The sequence below is a fragment of the Tachysurus fulvidraco genome, chromosome 26, assembly GCF_022655615.1.
Source record: "Tachysurus fulvidraco isolate hzauxx_2018 chromosome 26, HZAU_PFXX_2.0, whole genome shotgun sequence".
In the NCBI taxonomy this organism is placed as follows: Eukaryota; Metazoa; Chordata; class Actinopteri; order Siluriformes; family Bagridae; genus Tachysurus; species Tachysurus fulvidraco.
In genome coordinates this window covers 16404790-16414008 of record NC_062543.1, presented here as the reverse complement: position 1 = coordinate 16414008, position 9219 = coordinate 16404790, and the positions used below count along the sequence as shown (strand labels likewise).

Below are 9219 nucleotides of genomic sequence, written 5' to 3'. Positions count from 1 at the left end.
TACGAGTCACTACAGTGAAGGAGGTGATGCTTTAGAAAGAGGCACTAAGGCAAAGGAGTCAATGCTTCATCCGAGTCACTACAGTGAAGGAGGTGATGCTTTAGAAAGAGGCACTAAGGCAAAGGAGTCAATGCTTCATCCGAGTCACTACAGTGAAGGAGGTGATGCTTTAGAAAGAGGCACTAAGGCAAAGGAGTCAATGCTTAATACGAGTCACTACAGTGAAGAAGGTGATGCTTTAGAAAGAGGCACTAAGGCAAAGGAGTCAATGCTTAATACGAGTCACTACAGTGAAGAAGGTGATGCTTAATACGAGTCACTACAGTGAAGAAGGTGATGCTTCATACGAGTCACTACAGTGAAGGAGTCGATACTTAATACGAGTCACTACAGTGAAGGAGTCGATACTTAATACGAGTCACTACAGTGAAGGAGTCGATACTTAATACGAGTCACTACAGTGAAGGAGTCGATACTTAATACGAGTCACTACAGTGAAGGAGTCGATACTTAATACGAGTCACTACAGTGAAGGAGTCGATACTTAATACGAGTCACTACAGTGAAGGAGTCGATACTTAATACGAGTCACTACAGTGAAGGAGTCGATACTTAATACGAGTCACTACAGTGAAGGAGTCGATACTTAATACGAGTCACTACAGTGAAGGAGTCGATACTTAATACGAGTCACTACAGTGAAGGAGTCGATACTTAATACGAGTCACTACAGTGAAGGAGTCGATACTTAATACGAGTCACTACAGTGAAGGAGTCGATACTTAATACGAGTCACTACAGTGAAGGAGTCGATACTTAATACGAGTCACTACAGTGAAGGAGTCGATACTTAATACGAGTCACTACAGTGAAGGAGTCGATACTTAATACGAGTCACTACAGTGAAGGAGTCGATACTTAATACGAGTCACTACAGTGAAGGAGTCGATACTTAATACGAGTCACTACAGTGAAGGAGTCGATACTTAATACGAGTCACTACAGTGAAGGAGTCGATACTTAATACGAGTCACTACAGTGAGTTGACATTGTGTTTTTGGAAGATGAAAGAAACTGGAAAACCAACACAGAACAATATTTCTCTAAGTGTGTGTACTGATTTTGTGTGCTCTACACACTCTATTGTGTGCTCTACACACTCTATTGTGTGCTCTACACACTCTATTGTGTGCTCTACACACTCTATTGTGTGCTCTACACACTCTATTGTGTGCTCTACACACTCTATTGTGTGCTCTACACACTCCATTGTGTGCTCTACACACTCTATTGTGTGCTCTACACACTCTATTGTGTGCTCTACACACTCTATTGTGTGCTCTACACACTCTATTGTGTGCTCTACACACTCTATTGTGTGCTCTACACACTCTATTGTGTGCTCTACACACTCCATTGTGTGCTCTACACACTCCATTGTGTGCTCTACACACTCTATTGTGTGCTCTACACACTCTATTGTGTGCTCTACACACTCTATTGTGTGCTCTACACACTCCATTGTGTGCTCTACACTATTGTGTGCTCTACACACTCTATTGTGTGCTCTACACACTCTATTGTGTGCTCTACACACTCCATTGTGTGCTCTACACTATTGTGTGCTCTACACACTCTATTGTGTGCTCTACACACTCTATTGTGTGCTCTACACACTCTATTGTGTGCTCTACACACTCTATTGTGTGCTCTACACTATTGTGTGCTCTACACTATTGTGTGCTCTACACACTCTATTGTGTGCTCTACACACTCTATTGTGTGCTCTACACACTCCATTGTGTGCTCTACACACTCCATTGTGTGCTCTACACACTCTATTGTGTGCTCTACACACTCCATTGTGTGCTCTACACACTCTATTGTGTGCTCTACACACTCTATTGTGTGCTCTACACACTCTATTGTGTGCTCTACACACTCCATTGTGTGCTCTACACACTCTATTGTGTGCTCTACACACTCTATTGTGTGCTCTACACACTCTATTGTGTGCTCTACACACTCTATTGTGTGCTCTACACACTCCATTGTGTGCTCTACACTATTGTGTGCTCTACACACTCTATTGTGTGCTCTACACACTCCATTGTGTGCTCTACACACTCTATTGTGTGCTCTACACACTCTATTGTGTGCTCTACACACTCTATTGTGTGCTCTACACACTCCATTGTGTGCTCTACACACTCTATTGTGTGCTCTACACACTCTATTGTGTGCTCTACACACTCTATTGTGTGCTCTACACTATTGTGTGCTCTACACTATTGTGTGCTCTACACACTCCATTGTGTGCTCTACACACTCCATTGTGTGCTCTACACACTCCATTGTGTGCTCTACACACTCCATTGTGTGCTCTACACACTCTATTGTGTGCTCTACACTATTGTGTGCTCTACACACTCTATTGTGTGCTCTACACACTCCATTGTGTGCTCTACACACTCCATTGTGTGCTCTACACACTCCATTGTGTGCTCTACACATTCTATTGTGTGCTCTACACACTCTATTGTGTGCTCTACACACTCTATTGTGTGCTCTACACACTCTATTGTGTGCTCTACACACTCCATTGTGTGCTCTACACACTCTATTGTGTGCTCTACACACTCTATTGTGTGCTCTACACACTCTATTGTGTGCTCTACACACTCCATTGTGTGCTCTACACACTCCATTGTGTGCTCTACACTATTGTGTGCTCTACACACTCTATTGTGTGCTCTACACACTCCATTGTGTGCTCTACACACTCCATTGTGTGCTCTACACTATTGTGTGCTCTACACACTCTATTGTGTGCTCTACACACTCCATTGTGTGCTCTACACACTCCATTGTGTGCTCTACACTATTGTGTGCTCTACACACTCTATTGTGTGCTCTACACACTCCATTGTGTGCTCTACACACTCCATTGTGTGCTCTACACTATTGTGTGCTCTACACACTCTATTGTGTGCTCTACACACTCCATTGTGTGCTCTACACTATTGTGTGCTCTACACACTCCATTGTGTGCTCTACACACTCCATTGTGTGCTCTACACACTCCATTGTGTGCTCTACACACTCCATTGTGTGCTCTACACTATTGTGTGCTCTACACACTCTATTGTGTGCTCTACACACTCTATTGTGTGCTCTACACACTCCATTGTGTGCTCTACACACTCCATTGTGTGCTCTACACACTCCATTGTGTGCACTACACACTCCATTGTGTGCTCTACACACTCCATTGTGTGCTCTACACACTCTATTGTGTGCTCTACACACTCCATTGTGTGCTCTACACACTCCATTGTGTGCTCTACACACTCCATTGTGTGCTCTACACACTCTATTGTGTGCTCTACACACTCTATTGTGTGCTCTACACACTCCATTGTGTGCTCTACACACTCCATTGTGTGCTCTACACACTCCATTGTGTGCTCTACACACTCTATTGTGTGCTCTACACACTCTTTTGGTATTTCCCTGTTTAAGGAAGTGTGTGTAAGTGTTGTGTGTTTGTGTTGTGTTTAAGTGTGTTGTGTGTGTAAGTGTTGTGTGTGTGGGTTGTGTGTATGTTGTGTGTGTAAATGTTGTGTGTATGTTGTGTGTGTGAGTGTTGTGTGTATGTTGTGTGTGTAAGTGTTTTGTGTGTGTGTGTGTTGTGTGTTACTGTACTTCAGTACATTTTTCTGGTATCAGTTTTTACTCCACTATTTATTTTTCGGACAACTTTTGACTTTTCCTCATTACATTTTTACACAAATATCTGTACTTTTTACTTCTTACATTTCCCAAACAGACTCGTTACGTTTAGTATTATTCCTTCTCATTGGACGCTGTTTCCAGCCTATCATCCTATCATTGTGCGGCTTTTTCCCCATGTGACTGGTGTACTGTATTATTTACTGGCTATCAGACATAGACTAAGGATAGCGGAGCTAACAATGAGCAGCGCCTACAAAAGGAATGGCTAATGTTCATTCAGAGGGAGTCACCGATGTTAAAGTAACTAACAACGAGGACATTCCTGAACACACATGGCCATATATGAGGGAGATGTTTGTAATAATCGGCGTCAAAAAGGATTCCTGGCGAATGCGTTGTGAATTGTGTCACCCAGGGGGGGTTCTAGCCCTTTATTAGGGGGGCTTCAGCCCCCTGTCTGTAATCTCAGCCACCCTAAAACTATAAGGATCATTTTTACTTTCATAAATAAACAATAAAAATGACGTTAAAATGCAGGACGTGTCGTCGATGGGAAAGATAATTATTTATCAGTTTGATCCAAGAGCGATTTATCTATAACGTTAATCGGCGGAAAGACGCAAAGACGGCAACCAAAAGCAGTGAAATGTCACTATTCTTATTACCAGAGTTGTCATATAATATATAATATAGAACTCTTCTTGTTTTAAATTCTCACTGACGGCTAAAACCCCCTAAAGATGAAACCCTAGAACTGCCCCTGGGGTCAACCCAAAAAACACGAAGTGCTTAATTTAATTAACATTAATTTTGTCATTTGTAAAACATCACAATAATTTTGAGTTGTTTTGAAGCACAGAGCTGGAATCTCCCTACAGTTTGGGATATGGCCTTGGTGATACACTCGGTATACAATTATATTTCCAAAAGTATTGGGTCACCTGACCTTTCCTGCTATATGTGGTTGTTTTCTGATCTCATCCCTACTGAACACCTTTTGGGATGAATGTGAACGCTGACTCCACCCTACATCACCTACATCAGTGCCTTTCATAACACTCTTGTGGCTGATGAACACAAATATCCATCAGCACACTCCAAAATTATATATACATACACACACACACACACACACACACACACACACACACACACACACACACACACACACATATATATATATATATAAACAAGACGTCCAGTTCCCAGCATGACACTAAACAGTAGTAACGGTGACTTTTTACTTAAGTACATGTCAGAGCCCATACTTCTTTACTTTAACTTGAGTAACTTGAGACTTTTACTGGAGTCTTTTAAAAACTGAGTATCTGTACTTCTACCTGAGTAAAGGATGTGTGTACTTCTGCCACCTCTGGTGTGGGTTGTGTGTGTAAGTGTTGTGTGTGTAAGCATTTTGTGTGTGAGTGTGTTGTGTGGGTAAGTGTTGTGTGTGTGTTGTGTGTAAGTGTTGTGTGTGTGTTGTGTGGGTAAGTGTTGTGTGTGAGTTGTGTGTGTGTAAGTGTTGTGTGTGCGTTGTGTGGGTAAGTGTTGTGTGTGAGTGTTTGTGTTGTGTGTGTGTTGTGTGGGTAAGTGTTGTGTGTGCGTTGTGTGTGTGTAAGTGTTGTGTGTGTGTGGGTAAGTGTTGTGTGTGCGTTGTGTGGGTAAGTGTTGTGTGTGAGTTGTGTGTGTAAGTGCTGTGTGTGAGTTGTGTGTGTAAGTGTTGTGTGAGCGTTGTGTGGGTAAGTGTTGTGTGTGCGTTGTGTGTGTAAGTACATGAGTGGAGAGTAGAACATCTCCCAGACAACACACAGATCAGATCTGCTTCAGATTAATGTTCCCATGAGACTAACTCCAGGTTTAACAACATTTCCTGCAGGTTCTAACACAGAACCCACAAATCTAACAACACACACAGCTTCATAAAGAAGATTATTGCTTTAACCTGGAAATAAACTAATATCAGCTTCTGCAGAGCGTACTGCACTTACACACCTCTGTGTGTGTGTGTGTGTGTGTGTGTGTGTGTGTGTGTGTGTGTGTGTGTGTGTGTGTGTGTGTTTAATTCCGCTGCACATTACTTAATAATGGACTGAATTCCCAGTACAGTGTCTCTTACCTTCACTGCTCCCCGGGTCCCAGATCCTCTCGCGCTCCGCTCGGGTTCTCACGCTGCTGCTGAGGCTCCTGTGTCTGTGTGTGTGTGTGTGTGTGTGTGTGTGTGTGTGTGTGTGTGCGCGCGCGCGCGTCAGTGTGGATGGACATATGGACGGACATGTCCCGACATGTCACACGCTTTCACGCGAACTTGAATCCCGGCGCTTGCGAAACGAAAAATAAAACAAAAGCGCGTAAGATGTGTGTGTGTGTGTGTGTGTGTGAGAGAGAGAGAGAGAGAGAGAGAGAGAGAGAGAGAGAGAGAGAGAGAGAGATCACTGTATAGAAAAAGTAATTGAACATTATAAATGACACAAAATAAGAATGAATATATAACAGTGTGTGTGTGTGTGTGTGTGTGTGTGTGTGTGTGTGTGTCTGTGTGTGTGTGTGTATTGTGGTGCTGCAGTGAACTGTAAACACTGCAGATCTAATAGAGTAAAAAGAGTAAAATTAAACAGTATTTAACCTACACACAGGTCTGCAGTGCTGTATAGAGTGATATGAGAGAGGTGATGTGAGAGAGGTGTATGAGAGAGGTGATGTGAGAGAGGTGTATGAGAGAGGTGTGTGTGAGAGGTGTATGAGAGAGGTGATGTGAGAGAGGTGTGTGAGAGAGGTGTGTGAGAGAGGTGTGTGTGAGAGGTGTATGAGAGAGGTGATGTGAGAGAGGTGTGTGAGAGAGGTGTGTGAGAGAGGTGTATGAGAGAGGTGATGTGAGAGAGGTGATGTGAGAGAGGTGTGTGAGAGAGGTGTGTGAGAGAGGTGATGTGAGAGAGGTGTGTGAGAGAGGTGTGTGAGAGAGGTGTATGAGAGCGGTAGCTTGATTGCGCGCGGTGCTGTTGCGCGAGGTGTGTGAGGGGCGGTGTGGAGCGAGTGTGTGAGAGCGGTGATGTGAGCGCGGTGTGTGCGCGCGGTGTGGAGAGAGTGTGATGGTGAGCGATGTGTGAGAGAGGGTGTGTGCGCGAGGTGTATGAGCTAGGTGTATGCGCGAGGTGCTGTGCGCGCGGTGCTGTGTGCGCGGTGTGTGCGAGAGGTGTGTGAGAGCGGTGTGTGCGCGTGTGTGTGTGTGTGTGCGTGTGTGTGTGCGTGCGTGTGGTGGGTGTGTGCGTGTGGTGTGTGCGTGTGTGTGCGTGCGGTGTGTGTGCGGTGGGTGTGCGTGTGTGTGTGCGCGTGTGTGTGTGTGCGCGTGGTGTGGTGTGTGTGTGCGCGTGTGTGTGTGTGCGTGTGCGCGTGTGTGTGTGTGTGCGCGTGGTGTGTGCGTGTGTGTGCGCGGTGTGTGGTGCGCGTGTGTGTGTGCGCGTGTGTGCGCGTGTGTGTGTGTGTGCGCGTGTGTGTGTGCGCGTGTTTGTGTGTGTGTGGTGGTGTGTGCGCGTGTTGTGTGCGGTGTGTGTGTGGTGCGCGTGTGTGTGCGCGTGTGTGCGCGCGGTGTGTGCGCGTGTGTGTGTGCGCGTGTGTGGGCGTGTGTGTGAGTGTGTGTGTGTGCGGTGTTGTGCGTGGTGTGTGCGCGGTGCGTGCTGTGTGTGTGTGCGGTGTGTGCGGCGTGTGTGTGAGGTGTGTGAGAGAGGTGTATGAGCGAGAGGTTGAGGTGTGTGCGGAGCAGTGTATGCGAGCGGTGTCTGAGCAGAGGTGATGTGGAGAGGTGTGTGAGAGAGGTGTGTGCGGAGGGTATGCAGAGAGGTGTGTGAGAGAGGTGTATGAGAGAGGTGTGTGAGAGAGGTGTATGAGAGAGGTGATGTGAGAGAGGTGTGTGAGAGAGGTGTATGAGAGAGGTGATGTGAGAGAGGTGTGTGAGAGAGGTGTGTGACAGAGGTGTGTGAGAGAGGTGTATGAGAGAGGTGTGTGAGAGAGGTGTGTGAGAGAGGTGTGTGAGAGAGGTGTGTGACAGAGGTGTGTGAGAGAGGTGTGTGAGAGAGGTGTATGAGAGAGGTGTATGAGAGAGGTGTGTGAGAGAGGTGTGTGAGAGAGGTGTTTGAGAGGGTGTTGTGACGAGAGGTGTGGGAGAGGGTGTGTGAGAGAGGGGTGTGTGAGAGGGTGTGTGGAGAACGTGTGTGAGGACGGTGCTGTGAGCGCGAGTGTATGAGAGCAGGTGTGTGACAGAGGTGTGTGAGAGAGGTGTGTGAGAGAGGTGTATGAGAGAGGTGTATGAGAGAGGTGTGTGAGAGAGGTGTGTGAGAGAGGTGTGTGAGAGAGGTGTGTGAGAGAGGTGTGTGAGAGAGGTGATGTGAGAGAGGTGTGTGAGAGAGGTGTGTGAGAGAGGTGTGTGAGAGAGGTGTATGAGAGAGGTGTGTGAGAGAGGTGTGTGAGAGAGGTGTGTGAGAGAGGTGTGTGAGAGAGGTGTGTGAGAGAGGTGATGTAAGAGGTGATGTGAGAGAAAGAGATAGAGCAGATGGACATGAACACTGAGGGTAGAGAAGAAACTTTCACACAAGTATGTCAGAGGAGTCAGTACTCAGGAATGAGTCACTAAGCTAAGTGTCGATTCCTTTAAGTAAACATGTGGATGAACCTTTTTACACTAGAGGGTCTGAGAGGGGTTCAGTTCTCATCCCAGTGCCCTCTGTAGGACCAGGAGAACAGTTTGGGACACGACACCAGGCTGAGCTACACAAGAGTGAACACAACATCACAATCTCTCTCTTACACACACACACACACACACACACACACACACACACACACACACACACACACACATACATACATGATCACACACACACAGACACACAGACACACACACACACACACATACACACACACATACATGCTCACACACACACACACACACACATACATGCTCACACACACACACACACACACACACACACACACACACACATACATGCTCACACACACACACACACACCCACACACACACACACACACTCACACATACATGCCACACACACACACACACACACACCACACCACACACACCACACCACATACATGCTCCCACCCACCATACATGCTCACACACACACCACATCCACCCCACACCCACACAGTACCTGATCACACACACACCACACACATACACACACACACACACACACACACAGACATGCTCACACACACATACATGCTCACTACCACACACACCATACACACACACACATAATGCGTCAACACACACAACAACACGTACACACACACATACATGCTCAACACACAAACACACACACAGACAGACATGCTCACACACACACACACACACACACATACATGCTACACACACACAACACACGCACAAACACACACAGACAGGCGTCACACAACACACACGCACACACACAGACACACAAACACACACACACACACGCACACACA

At 46.1% G+C, this 9219-nt stretch overlaps 1 protein-coding gene across 2 annotated transcripts in view; it reads right to left on the bottom strand.

Annotated features, from left to right (window-relative positions):
- eda2r (ectodysplasin A2 receptor) overlaps positions 1-6079 on the bottom strand; it is a 15583-nt gene extending 9504 nt beyond the window's left edge. The window contains exon 1 of one of the 2 annotated variants that reach the window (XM_047809329.1): positions 5852-6079. The gene's annotated coding sequence lies outside the window, so the exon portion shown is untranslated. The remainder of the gene's footprint in view (positions 1-5851) is intronic. The other variant, XM_027133258.2, reaches the window with a different exon arrangement.
- Positions 6080-9219: the final 3140 nt, after the last annotated feature.